General features: G+C 45.9%; 1 long non-coding RNA gene across 1 annotated transcript in view; it reads right to left on the bottom strand.

The window, feature by feature from the left end:
* LOC113464868 (uncharacterized) overlaps positions 1–2,687 on the bottom strand; it is a 113,923-nt gene extending 111,236 nt beyond the window's left edge. Inside the window, exon 1 of the long non-coding RNA XR_003389723.1 lies at positions 2,452–2,687. This is a non-coding gene — a long non-coding RNA (uncharacterized LOC113464868). The remainder of the gene's footprint in view (positions 1–2,451) is intronic.
* Between the last annotated feature and the right edge of the window lie 13,865 nt (positions 2,688–16,552).

Here is a 16,552-nt window from a genome sequence, read left to right as displayed (position 1 = left end):
ACAATAAATGTCTATTTTTGTAAAGAAGTATCCTCCACTCTTTTTCACGGCGACAACAAAGGATGAAGGGGAGCTGCAAAATGACTAATGGCGCATGGCAAGTAAATGGGGCGGGTACAAGGCGAGTCAAGGCGAGAATGACGATTGGAGTAACGAGAAAATTATGTGCAAAGCGGTTGACGGAGTAGTTCGAAGCTCAACTAAATTAGACTAAGTCTGTGCGAGGAAACAAGAAAGATATTAGACTGCTGCGTATGAAACATCGTTCTCAAGCTTAATTTGTTTTCTATCATACGTTGTCTCACGGTATTATGAATGAAATCGAAATAATTAAGTGCATTCTACTTACATTTATAGTAACAATATTGAAACATTTTGTAACAATATTAATCAGAATGAAAATTAAAATAGTATTTAATATTGAAATACAATTATTACAAAAATTAATAAAGACAAATTGATATCAGCGAAATGATTCAACTCACAATCTTAAACACATCTGAGATAATAAACTTATTTAAAAGCGTGTGAAAGTAACGGATGAATTATTTCATTAAAATACATAATATTTCAAACTACAGGAACTGCTTCGTTCACAGGTGACATTACATGTCCACCGAGCTAATGAAAAGACACTAAGTGACTGTTCATCATGAATCATGAAGTAGCTGTCGTCAAATTTAATATTCCAAGATGAAAGTAAAGACTCGAGGAGCATCACAGCCGAGTCATTAAACAGATATCAAGCCGGAAATACGAAAACGTGAAAAAGGAAGCAGACAAGTGGCGGTGGTCGCTCCGAACCGGAACGAGCCGAAGTGTCGTCATTAATCTAACGTTATCCGGTAGATTCATCGATTTCGATTGAAATTCCGACGTCTCGCGACATGACTCGAGTCTGAATTCTAGTCAACTCGTTCACGGCTCGTCGATAGTATAAACGAGCCTTAAATCGACTGTCTAAAGTTAGACTCGCGGTGACCGATTATTGTTAATATTTAAATATAATAATTAAAAATACTGTACAAACATCGTATATTATTTTTTATATATTACCGATAACGATCAATCGGTCGTCGAAAACAGAACAGTTCCTCTCGTTGTTTCAAAGGTTCGAGTGCACGCGACGATGACACGCGAGTGCAATGAGCAATGTACGACAGAGGATATAACATATCGGTTTGCTTGCCAAGGGTGTGGTCGAACGAGAAAGGAGGAATACCGATATGGATAGCGTTAATGAGGGGAATAATCGAGCTGGCTACCATCGTGGAAAAGGAACGGGAGCATCCGTCAGCGCGTAGCGGTTGAAAGAGGCCGAGGCGTTACCAGTACGTAGAAAAGAAGAGACGAAGACGGAGAGAGAAAGAGCCGATGGTCTATCCTCGAGCGAGCGAGAGACAGAACAGTGAGATGAGGACAAAGCGGCGGTGAAAAAGAAAGCGGAGAGCAGAAGCGGAGGAGCACGGTGGCGGTGGCGGTTGAACCGCGCGCGCGGCTAAATTAGTCCGGCAGAAAATCGCGCGATCTATTCTGTCCTGCGGGGCTTTCTTTCCTCGCAGCAGCGCGTCCCGAAATAATTGGCAAAAGAAAGCCCTGGACTGGCTACCATTCCCGACGGACAATGTGAATTATTCGAGTTGGCGGCGTAGGGAGCATCGCGCGTATGTTACGTCGTCGCCCGTCGTCCTCCCCCTGTTGGCCGCGTCGGCCGCTCGTGTCTAGAGCAAAACGAACGCAAGACGCTATTGAGCGGCCGAGGAAAATCGCTTCCACGCTCTCCATTCAGCCGAGAATGCATTAGATCCTCCGTGGGACGGGACGGGACGCGATGCGACGCGACGAGGCTACAGGAAGCTGGTCACGATTCGCGCTACTCGTTACTCGCGGAATGGATAGAAGAGAATAGCGCGGGGCGCGTCGAACAAATCGAAAATAGCACGGTTCCTGACGATTGGGCAAAATAGACTGCGCTTAAGCCGCGCAAACCGTTTCTGATCGGCATCGCGCGACCATCGGGGAACGATGGGAATTTACGATGACTCTGCCCCCAACGAGGAATGGGAAACGAGGAAAAAACAAGAGGAGAAAAGACAAAGCCGAGATAGGGTCAGATCCGACGTTTGGCTTGCGTTCTTGAATAAACGAATGCGACGTACTACGTATAGGTTACGCTAAAGTGCTAGGCAAGAACGGAAAGCGAGAAGGAGCAGTAAGAAATTGTGTAGAGAAATACAGAAAGACAACGAGAATTTAGATTGCCACTACAGGCTATATAGAATATGGTCACACCTTATTTCATCTGAGTTACCTATTACATACACATATATTCCTATGTACTCTAATAAGTATACATATACCATAATACGATGTACTCATATAATTCGAGACTATTACGCTTTTATGTGTACCATACTGTACATTGTTATATATAGAATAACTCAAACTTACCACCGTAGAATGAGATGCACTCCATTTGGTATCACAAGACGACGTGTAGCTAATTATCGTCGGGTCTTCCGAATTCCAAAGTTATTGTCACGCACAATTATCTCAGAGCGTCTACGCGCATTATATTACCACAGCACTCGTCACTCGCGTACAATAAAACTGCGACTGTAACCGGAATGCGAATTGCGACGCGTACGAATTATTGGAAAGCTACGCGCACAACGAAAGGACTTGCTCGTGATGGATACCGCGAACAACTGACGCCTGAACGCGAGCGAGGTCACGTAATCGTGCACGACGTAAACAAAGTTCGTCCAACGCCCACGAACAAGTGTCTCGCAAAAAAAAGTGGTTATATAGTTGAGCCGTGAATAAACGATTTTTTTTAAATGATGCGTACGCTCTGTCCGCAATCTCCGGAATCACCCCCAGCAGGTCCTTGGAAGTACTCGATTCTTGTTTATATTTCTTCTTTCTATTATTCGCTCGCACGATCTGAATTGCTTACTCTTTTGCCATTTTTTACTTTTCTTTGTAGATATTTCACTTTTATGTCACTTCAATATTATATTTTACTTTCGTTTTTCATCAAATCATTCAAAAGCTGATATGGGATTGCATAAAAATATTATTAATCCTTTTGAGAATAGCAGAGCAATTTTTCCTACTAATATTTGCAGTTTGCGTTACAATATTCATTTAGTTCTTGATGAATTGATCATTATATTATAATGCCAAATTGTTGGCATGAAACTTAGGTTCTCGTCCACAGAGAATACGTATAACGCAGAATAAATAAGGATTTTAATAAGAAATTAAGACGTCATTAATTACTAACGGAAAACAGCGAAATTACTGAGAACTCCAAATAAGAAGCAGTCATTTGGATGGTCCACCGAGAATGATTCACACTAGCTAATAATATAATACCGAAATTTAATCGATTGCATCACTGCGTTACATAATTTGATTATTCCATGTGACAAAGTGCATGTAACGTTAGAAATACATTCATACATATTTCTCGGCGTATTGCTTTCTATATTATGAACGTAAACGTTTATTGCGCACAGGTGTCTAGAGAGCACTCGGTCGTATCGCGACTGTCCAAAGAGCGAACGTTACGCAATTGGTCTTGTATTTATTACTCGATCCGAGACGATTGCCGTTCGTTTCCTTGATTCAACGACCGTTAAGCCGGAAATCAGATGCAACAATAAGGAGCCGTTCGTGGATCTCGTTTTCTCGGGGGAAAACGGTGGCCAGATCGAAATAGATCGCCGACCCACGATCCATACAGTCACGCCGGTCAGTTAATCACCCCGTCTTCGACGCAATTATCCCAAGTAGGCGCGAGATCGGTGAGCGAGATTCACACCGACGCCTGTTCGTGATCGTGTTACTGTCTCGGAACGATTCTGTGACTGCAAGTCTGGCTCGTAACAACTCGTAACTCGCGGCACTATTCGCAACTTTTGACGTCTGTTCTTCAAAGATCGGCCGTCGGATAGCTTCCTTGAATACCGGTGCCTCGTAATCCACGCACCACCGATTTTTGTATGTACAGAGCATTCTTCAGACGTGCAGTAAGTAACGCGAATTTCTTCGCGTCACGCTGTCGAGCCTCGATAAGCTCCGGCGACCCATTTGTAAACGTTTCGCATTTACATAACAAATGTTTGCTCGGGATCGCCGCGTGCCGGGTTATCGCCGCGATCGGTGATTATCACCTAAGTACGCGACGATGATAGCTCCTGGCGCCTGTTTTATTACCTTGGCACTGATTACCGGACCGTGTGCCAGGACAACCATTTTATTTCTCTTTTCTCCGAATCTAGTTTAACGAGCATCGTATCCACTACGCGCGCGTATCTACCGATCGTGTGTAACGGGCCGATGATTTTCGATTTTCGCTATTTATTTTCCGACCGCGAGAAATCGGAGTACGTCCGATAGCAGAGATATACTAGCTGTACGGGACGCGGTAAACGCAGTTACATAAATTAGCTTCGGCTAATGGCGGCGTCGGAAGATAGCTAGCGGCACCTGCGTTTTATCGGGCGATCGAAAATCGTTAGAGCAGCCTTATCGCGAGCGGTCAACGCTAATCGAAAGATGAAAAAGTTACGATCGCCTCAGTGAAACGGATTTACGATCGCTCATGAGTGAAAGTCGTGCATTGTGCGATTCTCTTATCTTCTATATTCCGATTACAGCCTTCAGCTAATAATACTTTATAACTTCGTTCAATTCCGTTAACCAGATTCCCTTAAATCAATTTTTTCAAGACGGTTAATTGCCGCGTGTGTAACACACAGCATTTAATTATACCGTTTCCCGCTAATTACGTCTGCTTTTTCCTTGCAAGGGATTTATGCTGTTCGTTCAGAAAACTGTAAATCGAAACGTTGATGAACAGAAGATACGGTGTAAGTGCCTTTATTAGAATTAGTAAATTGTCCGATAGGGGTGGTAGTGAGAGAACCCGAACGCAAAACAAGCATCATAATGTAAGTACCGTACGAAATATCGCTAAAGCGGGAAGGTGGTAACTGTACATACATCGCACATCAATTCGCGTGACTTTATCGCTGGCATTTGTCTTCGTGTTACTATTGTGGGACCAAACTGGTACGCGCGCGTACCCGACTGGACCGGTTGGAAAATAACAGATGAAAATACGCGTTCGGTCTCGGACGGGAAGTGGGTAAATTAGATCCGCGCGAGATCGATGTGCCTTTTGATATTCCGCGGCCGACACCGCGTAATGGACCGCCCGAGAATAACGAGCCTGCGCCTTACCGATATCTACTATTTACTCGAGCCCAATTTCAACTTCGTACAGCCCGTGTCGGGTCCCGCGATGAAAGCCCGATTCACGTTGTCCTCTATTATCTTGCTCATTGATCGCGCGGGATTCATCACGCTGACAGCTTCAGCCACGGCGACTGAATGCCATAATTGCGTTTACACCGACGCAATTTTCGCGCCGCCGTGCCGATCTCTAAATCATAATGATTTCAATGCCGGGCACAAAGCCTAGCGACGGGAACGCGACGCGACGCGCGCAAAACATGCATTACGACCTGGGACCAGTGTAAATTGTGTTTTCTTAAGCGTCACAAAGGGTGCCACCGCGGTAAAGCGCGCATTAATCAAATCCATTGCGAGCCACCCGGCCAGGGATACAAAGGACTAATTAAGATTTCTCACCGGCGATTCGAGCTAAAAAGTACCGGCGACCTTGCGCCTCGTTATTTAGTGTTGATTTACGATTATTTCCGATGGACCGCTCTATTATTTTCGCTCCCCTCGTAGCAGCCTCGCTCCTTCACTTTCATGTCACATTACGTTTTAATCGTTCCATTCCGTGGTTTTGTCTGCAGATCCATGAAAATTATAACTCGTTCATTGTTTCCTGTATAGAATAAAAATTGATTTCTTTTTTGCATCCCGCGCGACGTTACAACCGTTTCGAGACAGTGGGCACGCAGAAGTCGCCGTTACTGGTATCGCACGCCCAATGCGACGCAGCCCGAGCGTGCATAATGCGTTAGTGCTAAATTTACGTTCTGGCGACGCGCATCTAGACGTACGTGGGAGGAGTACGCCTCACCCTGTCTCTCCTTCTCACCGATTCCCCTAAGACGTTTCCCTCCTTTTCCAACACCGGGCTGCCGCTTTTCTCTTTATTGCTCGGTCCAGGATCTTGTTTTCTCGCCCCTCTTGCGCAAGCTGCCGACGGTGTTGCCACTTGACTGGCGATTTGTTACTCGCAACCATACGCGATGAATAATCGTCGACGTCACGCCGCCTAGGTGTAAGACGTTGCGCTGCGACGTTTCCACGTTATGAAGGAACGGAATCGTTTCTTGCCCCGAACACGGGGGCGTCGCGCTTACGACTGTATAAGCTGCCGTATCGTTCCAGATTCGCGAGACGTCGCGATCACTCAAGAGTCGCCGATAAACGGACGCGTCGTTATACTCGACTCTAATCGGGGTGCGGTTTTGCCGGCAGGCCTCGCGTCGCGTACATAACCGTTCCTTAAACGACTTCTAATCTCATTAGAGCTGACTGGGGCAGATAAGTAGCCGCGATTCGAAGTCGTCTCATTTATTATCGATTATCCGGGCCGCATCCTCTAACAAGCCCAGTACCGCGCCAACTCGCTCGAACAGTATTTCCCAGCACGAATGAAGTCGTCACCTGCTGCCGTTCTACTTGGTCGCGCGACTGAAAACTCGCCTAATCGCCGTCGCCAGTGACGAGAGCGAAAAATCGTGAAACCAGAACCGGCGCGTTTGTGGATCGACTTTTCCCTTTGTGAGCCGGCGACGACGCCGATTGACCACGGTCTTCTATTTACCGGTCGCGAACGAGGGCGCCGATAAGCCGATGGCTCGTATCTCATGTATCGAACAGCGTGGCTAATGCGAGAGAGTTACAAGCGGGATATTTAATGCTTGATATAAAGATACCGGATTCGTTCTTAACAAATGACACTTTCCTTTCGGGCAGAGTCGAAAGGAAAAGGCTTAAAAAGAGCCAAAACTGTTAATGGTAGTAAACCACTGATACACAACGGTTACGGTGACTGAAGCACGTGGCATCTTGTCACAGACGTGTCATAATCAGCTGATTGCGAGAAACGCGCAGTCCATTAGGCAAACGACAACGGCCACTGTCTTTGTACGATACGACGGCCAGACGGTTTGCCCCCCTGATATCTCACGGTATGAAAGTCCGGCATCTCGACGGTCACGGAAACGCGACGAACGAACAGAGATCGTCACGATGGAGGTGGCTACGCTTCCATTATACGGTTCCGCGAAACTCATTCAGCCGTTTTGCGCGCGCGTTTCAATGAGACGGCCGCGCACTGCGGCGGCTGATTCATGGAAACTGCTAACGAAAACGTGCTCGTATAAATAGAACCGGGACACAGTCGTTTAGGTGGCGCGCTACCCGGCTGCGAAAATAGTAATGGACAAATTATCTGTTGTTTAATTAGCATTATGTATCTCCGGCGTCGGACAGCTGTTTCAGTTATGACTTTTACACCCGTGCGGACTGGCATCCTCATACGAGCGAGAGAACCTGATCGTCTTATCTTTCGCGACGGAATCTCGGAATTCCTAGGATACGACTGTCGTGTCTTAACAAATATTCTAGCTACCATCGCGGACAGAGATTAAGAAACACCAGTCGTCAAACTAGACGATTAAATTAATATTACTTTATTTCTAACAGACATAATATAATGTTGGTTATTTATAAAATTTGTAAAAACCATGAAATATATTTTTCCAATAATAATGAGTCCACATAATTTTTGACATAAATACCCTATAAAGAACGATCGGAATTCTGATTCTGTTCCAAGGAAAGAGACAAGCCCAACGTTGAGAGGCTGCCAACGCAGTAACATATCCATAGGAAATACCTTGTCTCCAATGGGTGTTCCTCTCATTTCTCCTCTCTCCCGGCACTCCCACGCGGCGTCATACCGTTCTCATCGCGATCAGTTATCTGGTTCAAAGTTAACATGTGAAGCGAGGAACAACATCGACGAGAGACACACGAGCGACAGGTGGCGGTTTCTCGGTCATCTCGTTCGGCTGGACAGGCCGGAAGTTTTCCCTCCGGCCGGTCGACGATGGAAGTGAGATTTTCGCGTGCTCGTGCTCTTCGACACCCTCCGGCTTCCACCGTATTCAATCGCTGACAGATTTGCGGTCGCCCTTAGAATAGTGCGCCAGCCACGAAACCACCACCGTATTATAGTGATGCAGGTTACCGTCTCCATGCTTTTCTAATTATAGAAGAAGCACGACTTGCGTTTACAAACGTTATTACAGCCGCGCGAATTAACTTTATTTTTATAAACCATGTGGCATGTAACATTATCATTATAGATATGATCGTTGTCTTAGCTTAGTGAATGACTTCAATTCATGTAATATTAAATATAATCTAAAAATGTATCGAATTTTCTAATTCATGTCTCTTTTTATCATAATGTTTTTGACTAATATAAATCAATATGAAGTAAAATAACTGTAGTAAGATTGAGGTTTAAGTGGCTACCCTTTCCCCCTAATAGCAACATCTCATTTTTATAGTAGCTATTATTTCGTCGAATCTTTTTGAATGGAATAAAGCAATTGGCACCGCACCGTCCGAAACGAGATTCCAGCTCTTTATCACCTGCCCTAAATGCGGTTTCGTCACTCGCGAATGTGATAACCCTCTCTTATTTCGCCACGCGTGTTATTTTCGTAATGCTCGCTACTGACCGGCCGATCGGCAGGTGCTAGCAGGTTGCGGCGTGCCGCAGGTGACTACCGGCGAGAGGGGCCTCAGCAATGATCTGCGGGAACGCACGAATTTATTGGCTCCGTGCGAAGAGAAATTCGCAGAAGTCGCCGCGGAAAACGGGAGTCCGATTTTGATATAGTGCTCGTAATTACGGTGATGCCCCGCGCGGGATAAATAGCGCCGCGGCCAGGGTACCCGAGATAAGGTTGAGCCTGATCGAGCGGTTATCGCGCTCCGCTCCGTGTCGATGATACCGCTAATTTGAAAATATGTGCCGTGTAATGTATGAATACTTGTTAAGAAACTGTAAATCAGTCCGCGAGTATGAAATACGCGATCGATCGCCGGACTGTTAAGACCTCGTGGTCCTCCGGTTGAATGAAAAACGCGCGCCGTCTGGCGTCTATCGGAGTGCGTACCTGTCAATTAACGTGCGTAACAGCTGCGCCGAGCCGTGCGGAATAACGAGAAAAGCGCGCGATTTTCAGAAATAAATCAAACTTTCCGAAATTAAACGCGTCGACTGTACTCGTATACGAAACTATTTATGGTAAGCTTCCTAACAAAATTACTAACGCGCGCAGTTGCCGATGAATAAATTAATATTACGTCCGCGTTTAGCGTGTAAAAATGATTTATGGAAAGTCCGTATCTCGACCGCATGACGGAAACGAAGAAATGTTTAAATGCTAAATAATTCCTAAGCGTCCAATTTATTTCTGAACTTGTATCGATAAATAAGTATTTGATTAGAAACAGATTAATTGGCTGGCACGTGAGAGGCTCTGTCACCGATTTTATCTGAGACACACACACACTCTTTTAAACTCCGCCGTTCGAAACGGTTGCCGCCTACGTTATGTTAATTACGAGGAACGAGCGTCGACGTTGAGGTCCTGGCTAATTAAGCGCTCTAATTAACGTGGCACGAGGCGATAGCGGGTGCAACACGCGGCTCTCCCCTTATTTGTCCGCAAAAATGGCAACATTTTTTCAAACTCGGCTGTTTTCAACCGATCGGCCTCTCGTGATTATCGGGTTTACGCATAAATCGAGGAAATAGGAATATAATTAAAGAGAGTAAAAAGTACCGGTCTAATCGCGGATCGAGTTTGCCATCGCGGCTGCCGCAGCTGCTCATTAGCCTAATGGACAAGTGCAACAATGTGATAGGTACGCCCATTTCGAGCGGACGACGCACGGCTTGGCTCCAGCCCCGCTGCACTTCAGACAATTTTATTAGACGGCCACCGTGAAATAAGCATAATCACGATCCGGTGTTTATCTTGACGCGGGACACGACTTTCCATTCGAGCCTCGAGGTGGAAATCGCACGGTGGACAATTTCGTTCCGTGTGTCGCAACAATATTTGCGATATACCGTCGCGTCGATCGTTGTCACGGTGCCAGGAGTACGTCAACCTCACTCTTCGCGGAAAACGTTCCCCGGCGACAAAAGCGCAGGCGGCAAGATGTAAGAGGAGAACGTAAAAATGACAGCAACTGATTTACTTTACTGGCACGGGTATATTTAAACGAGTAATCTGGCCGCGTGCTCGTATTCGCATTGGCGTGAAATGATTTTGTAACAGATTTATAATTCTAAATTGATACTCGTAAATTCAACAAAATCTACTGACAATACAAAAGCCGATGTAGGCATGGGATATATTGTTCGATAACAAGTCGAATAAAAATTTTAATGTCTGAATGGCCGAAAACGATGCAGACAGTGAGTCACGAAGCACAGCCGTTGCTACCAAATCCGGACGCAGGCATCTCCTGTTGTCATTAATGCAATGGCAGCGTTGAATCATCCTCGGAAACGAAGAGTCGTCCTCCACCTACACCTCCCACGCACCCGTCCGATAAAGAAACGCGAGTCTCGCTAATTGTTACGATGATGGATCGGCCAGCAGAGAGACGACGGATCTTTGTTCCCTTCTCGTTGGACGATGAATTATGTGGACGCTCGCGACGGGAATGTCAGCCGGTCGAGCGACACGAAATTCTTCTGTCGCTAGTAAGAAAAACGGTCAAACTCGTTTTCTCTCGTTAGATAACAGATAGCCGACGCTAGTTCCGCTGCCTGTTTTAATGTCGTAGTCCCGAAGTAGGCGACAATGAACGCGCCTACCATGCGTGTTCGTACGACTTTGATTTAATCTCAATCTCGCCATATCGTCCTGTTCTCTGACCGACAAGTTAACGCGCTTCTCGGCTGCGTAACGACGCTGACACTGATACCCCATAAACGCCTTGTAAAGCGTTCGTTGCTTCACCGACGACAATTTATTTGAACGATCCGGCGACAGTTCGAGTTATCGAACGGCATCGCATCGTTATACGAACGAGATGATCGCTGCTATAAAATTCGAAGACCAATTTAATTGATTTATAATACAATTCAGTGTTCCGTGTATCGGTGTATTATTTTCCAATATAAAAATCCTATCCCTCGTGCAACTTACGTAATTTCATTATTACGTTCATTCATTCAATCATGCATTCGTCCAGGTGTTCAATTTCTTAATTGATGATAGAAAATCTCGTGTTCAAATCTAAGAGACATTGACAAAACGGCGCTTTCACAGAATTACGTGGTTCTTGATGAAACCTCGTCTATCATCGGCTGGTGATCTTTGAAACCGTAGGAAGGAGCGGCCAGGGCGCGAGATTCCTCGCGCAGGCTATTAATTCGTCGAAGGACAATGGAGATATCATTCCGCGGCAGGGGACCTCGCGGGGCGCGATGATAATTTATTAACGTCCCACGTAACGCGACGCGTTATCTCGCGTCCGCCCACGCGTACGGCTACCTCTCCGCTAGCATCCCTCGCTCGGGCCAAGCCTCACCCCTCCGCGCCTTGGGACGCGACGCGCGACGATCCGCTCGCTCGGCAGCCGATCGTGTCAGCAGCAATTGTCATTTATCGTCCCGACGATTTACGGTTCCGTTTACACTGCGGCGCGCCGATACCGGGCCGTCCCGAAGTTTCAAGCGATTCATCAGCGCGCGATCGCTCGTATATCCTCGACGGCGACAGCGCAGCACGCCGCGTACCTTCGGGCACTTGCTCCGCCGCGTACCACCTTTTACCGGGACGCGTATCTCCGGTTGCGTTGCGCGACCCGCGCCTTTTCTCTTGAAGGAACACCGCCCTTCGGTTATCCCCGGATTTCATCTTAACAATCTTGTGAGCTAAAAATAAAATTAGAATATTGAATAGATCCGATGATAAATTGATTTATTAGACAATTTCGACTGGCAGGATGATTTGCACATAAAAAACAGAATGTAGAACATATATAAATGGAAGAATGTTTTATGTATGCTAGAATGAAAAACATAGTTGATTGTACTGAGGATCGTGGATACGCACGGCGGAATACATAAACGTGAGAGACTCTTTTGTACAGCCGGCGCTCGTAACGGAGAACAATCAGGGATAAGCAACAGGTCGACAAGTTCTGCGTGACGCGCTAATTAAGGCCTGCTACATAGTTGACACCAGCAATCGCGCGACTGAACCCTGTAATCGAGCTGTAATTACCGTGGAGCGATGGAAATATCCGACAGGCGCGTACGACGCGACGCGATGCCACTGCCTTCTTCGTTCCCACTCTTATTTTGCCATTTTTCACCAGTATCACGCCTTAATGTGACCGTATCATGGATAACGTGATCAAGGGAATAACATTAATTACTTCGAATCTAATCATAATTCCTGACGCTGGACGTCTTCATCTTCGAGTTGACGTCGATTGGACGCGTGGATCAAGTGATCAAAGGCGGACCAGATTAAAGTACCGAGCATATGGAGAGGAGGCGAGAGAAGTCGGTAGATGATAAATTTCAAAAGAATTGTGGCGTCTTGTCTGCGGCGATGCTCGTTGGAGAAGCGAACCGGGTGAGATATGAGAGGCCAACTTTCCTAAGATTCTTACGTCCGGTTATGTCGTAATTGTTTAATTCACCGCGAGCCGGTGCACAGCGGGTCAGATGAAAGGCGACAGATAGGACGTCCACATCCTCGTGGTCGTTTTATGGTTGCGGGGATAAAGGAGACCTACGGAAACCCGCACGTAGGCAGGCGTCTCATTAACGAACCGCTGCCCAGGTAACAGCGACTGGTTACCGGTGAACATCTACACGTGGCAACGTGTTACACGGATATTGCTGTGACCTTTATCCGCAGTCCCTGTGAACAATTTTCGGAGATACTCCGTGATTCCTATAGAAATTTTCACGCCATCTTTCGAGGAAACGTAGTTAGGAACAGTCATTTGCATTGTATTATTAAAATAACTAATAATGAATCTTGTACTGATCTTTTTTTAATTTAAGAACTGACACATATTGTATTCCATTCTGCTATTGATTGAAAATGTACCCACGTATCTTGGGAAGTGAATTCAAATTGTTAGGCAAAATAATTGAATCACCATACAAAGAACGTTTCTCCCTGGTATCAGACTTCCAGGTGAGCCATCATCATCTCCGGAACACCCACCGTTTCTCCACAACCGTAACTTCTGTACAATTTTATACACTGTCGAGCACGTGATATAAAAAAAAAGAGAAGAGAAATTCTTAGAAGCGGGGAACGAGGTCCTTACCGTTTCAGGCCCACGCTCAATATCCGAGCGTTCCGTCTGCAGTGGATCGAGGAGTACCATGACCTAGAACCATGAATCACATCACGGCCGAGAGGCTTCAAGATCCCTCGTGGTACCTCGGGGAAACAACGCCGCCTTATCCGCGGTGATCTTACGTACCGGAGAGTTTCAACAAGCGTATTGCTGGCCCCGGCCGAGTGACCGGCCATAACACCTGATTTTTCTTATCTGAAGAATTAAGAACAGGGCCCGATGACGACGCGCCACGGTTGGAATATGCTCCGTGGAAGTGATACCCTTCGGCACGAAGCAAAAGGGCCGACGGTGCCCGGCCGGGCGAGGGTGTTAAAACTCTCGTTATGGGAAGCGCGAAGGCGCGTCGCGTCTCGGTATATGTAAGTTCAACGACCAACCGGATTCATGATCCCATTCCGGAACGTCGTATCAGATTCTGGGAAGACTCGTTCCCGTCGCGTCGTCCTTACAATCGTCTTCAGCATGAAAATCTTTCAGAAATTCGACCTTTTCTCACGCTCGCCAAGCCGCGACGATGCGTTTCCGCGCGATAAATCCCGGCCCGCTAGCGTATTTCGTGCGCTCGCACGATTATGTATATTATATCGTAATATTCCGCAGATTTAATTCAAAATTCAGCTATTAATGTTAAGCATGTACACTACAAAATGGTATAAATAATTCGTTAAGAAGTATATAAAACCACATTGTACATTATTTCTATTTGCTACTTCTAACATTTCTTCAGAACTGAATTGGAAAGCGTCTAATGGAAAGAAAGGCATGACGAAATCTAGATAACAGCGTCAATAAATTGATTTGTTAATTGCTCAATAATTAGTCAGGAAACTCGGAATCCTGCAGATACAAAACATCGATACAGCACGTTCGAGGAAGCCGAGCGGTTTCGATGTTCGCCGTAGCGAAGAGTCATGCACCGGTGCCTGGGTAAGATAAGCAGGAACGCAGCCAACCAGCCAGAAGGTTCGCCGGTGCAGCGGTGGAATAAATTCATTTTCGAAGACAGCCTCTGCGGTCGAAGAACGCACGCTTAGCAGTATAGTGTAGATCATATCCCGGCGAGAGGAGGGAACGAGGTACGAAAGAGAAATAGAACGTCGAGGGTCGAACGATCCGCGTACGCCCACGCGGCTCGCCTACGACCCAACCCCCGCGAGCGCGCGGAATTGCCTGAGCCGAGCGGAAAGGAGTTCTCTCTCCGTACGAGATAAGCCTTCCGTTCATCGGTCACGTCTTAATCGACGCGCGGCTCCTCCGACAGGCCGCGGTCGGGGGTCGAAGCAACCGAATCGTTCGTCGAACCGAAGAATGCTCACCGTCTCGTGGCACTCTTGGAATGAACGAAACGAGAGGGAAAGATATTTAAGAAACGGTTTGAAACCGCGGCCCGGGCCAGAGGGCAAGGTTCTACACCGATCGGCCGTCAGCAACAATGGTTTGCGTGGCGAGACGTTCCGCAGCGCGAGGCGACCACCTGTGTGCATTCGATTTGGTCCAGGCTTCTAATTGACGAGATCGCTTATTAAGTTCCCGGGGAAAAGTAATTGGCGATGGTAAACGCGGCGAATCGATTAATCGGCGCGCGGGAATCGATATACCAATTCATCGCTCCGTTCCTTTAGCACGTTCGCCGGGTACCAGTGTTTTAGGATCCGATGATAGAGCGTTCAACCAGAGCGAAATGGGTACGAGGTGATCATAACTCTATGACAGATGCCCGATTGCCGTAACGAATTGCTCGGCTGTGTACCAATGGTGTCAATTAACCAGTCGAACCTTCCATCAGAAGATGTTTGACGTAAAGAATTACGTATTACAATGTTGAATTGCTTTTTCAAAATGGTTAACAGAAATTCACTTTTGTCTTTATTTCTAGGCATGTTAATACAATATTCATCGTATTGGCAGTCATGATTATAATTATGTAACTTCATCTTTTTCAGAATAAAAAGTCATTTAAAAATACTATAAACAGAGCAAATTGAATGAAATAAGACGATGTACAACAATTCATAATGTGTGTTAAATACATCATTTGGAAACGACAGTATGAATTACTTTTAATATAAGAACGTTCATCAACTTCGGCTATATTTAACTTTATCTATCGTATTGATTGTATGACAAAGCTTTTGAATATTCCACTAGATGTATTATCGGACGGACTATTACAATCTTATCGGACAGCACCGGGTCATATTATTTAATTAACGAGCACTCAATCGGCCGTGATTGACACGCGGCGATAACTGTTATTACGATTTTTACACGCACGGGTGCCGGGGACTACGTGTCGTCGCGATATCCCGCGATAACTCATGCACCGTACAAACGAGGCTCCACTTAGAGCCCCGAGTAGCCCTCGAGGTCCGATCGACCTAATGATTCCCCGAACCCGATTTTCCAATGGTTTCTCCCTGCCCGGCATTGCGTTTTAGAAGGAACCGCTATTTAATCGATGAGAACTGTCAGCTCTCGGGAACCGAAGACGGAGCTCAGTTAATGGCGTTCGGCTCAAACGCGACTTCGCTCGTTATCTGCCTGAGGACATTTCAATTAGTCCCCACGATGAGGTTCCGATGTAGCGTGTCCCTAAGCTACTTTCAGCGAAGGAGGGAGAAGGCGACGATGTCAAGTCAATTAGCTTGAAATTAGTTTTCATTACTGGTACACCGGTCACGTTCTTCGAATTAGCTTTAAATCAAAGCTGATTCTGTTTTACTGTCTACATTTATGTATATCATAGATACGAGTACTTAAGTTAAAAAATAAATTATCAAATAGAAATGATAATGAACATTCTTCCTTGTCGTTAAATCGTGTGCAGAAATTACATTATTATTAGGAGGGGAAATGTGATTTAATTTATTTATCGCGTTTCATTACCATTTAGATCACAGATTTAATTTCGCTTTAAAGTAGGACAGTTAAACAATAAATTTATTGATTATTATTCGAGACGCTGCATGTCTGCAACGAACTGTCTTTAATAAACGATTGCACGTCTACCGTAAACCCGACGATTTTTATTAACGATCGTCTCCAGACGGTGAATTTCGTACCCGTGGCGTGATTCATTACGAATCCATCGAACAGTTCCCACACGCGCCTCGTAAAGTCACCC

Source organism: Ceratina calcarata, unplaced genomic scaffold (genome assembly GCF_001652005.2).
Source record: "Ceratina calcarata isolate Rehan_Ccalc_2016 unplaced genomic scaffold, ASM165200v1 scaffold571.2, whole genome shotgun sequence".
In the NCBI taxonomy this organism is placed as follows: domain Eukaryota; kingdom Metazoa; phylum Arthropoda; class Insecta; order Hymenoptera; family Apidae; genus Ceratina; species Ceratina calcarata.
The sequence above is the reverse complement of the archived record's forward strand: the minus strand, read 5'-3'. Positions and strand labels throughout refer to the sequence as shown.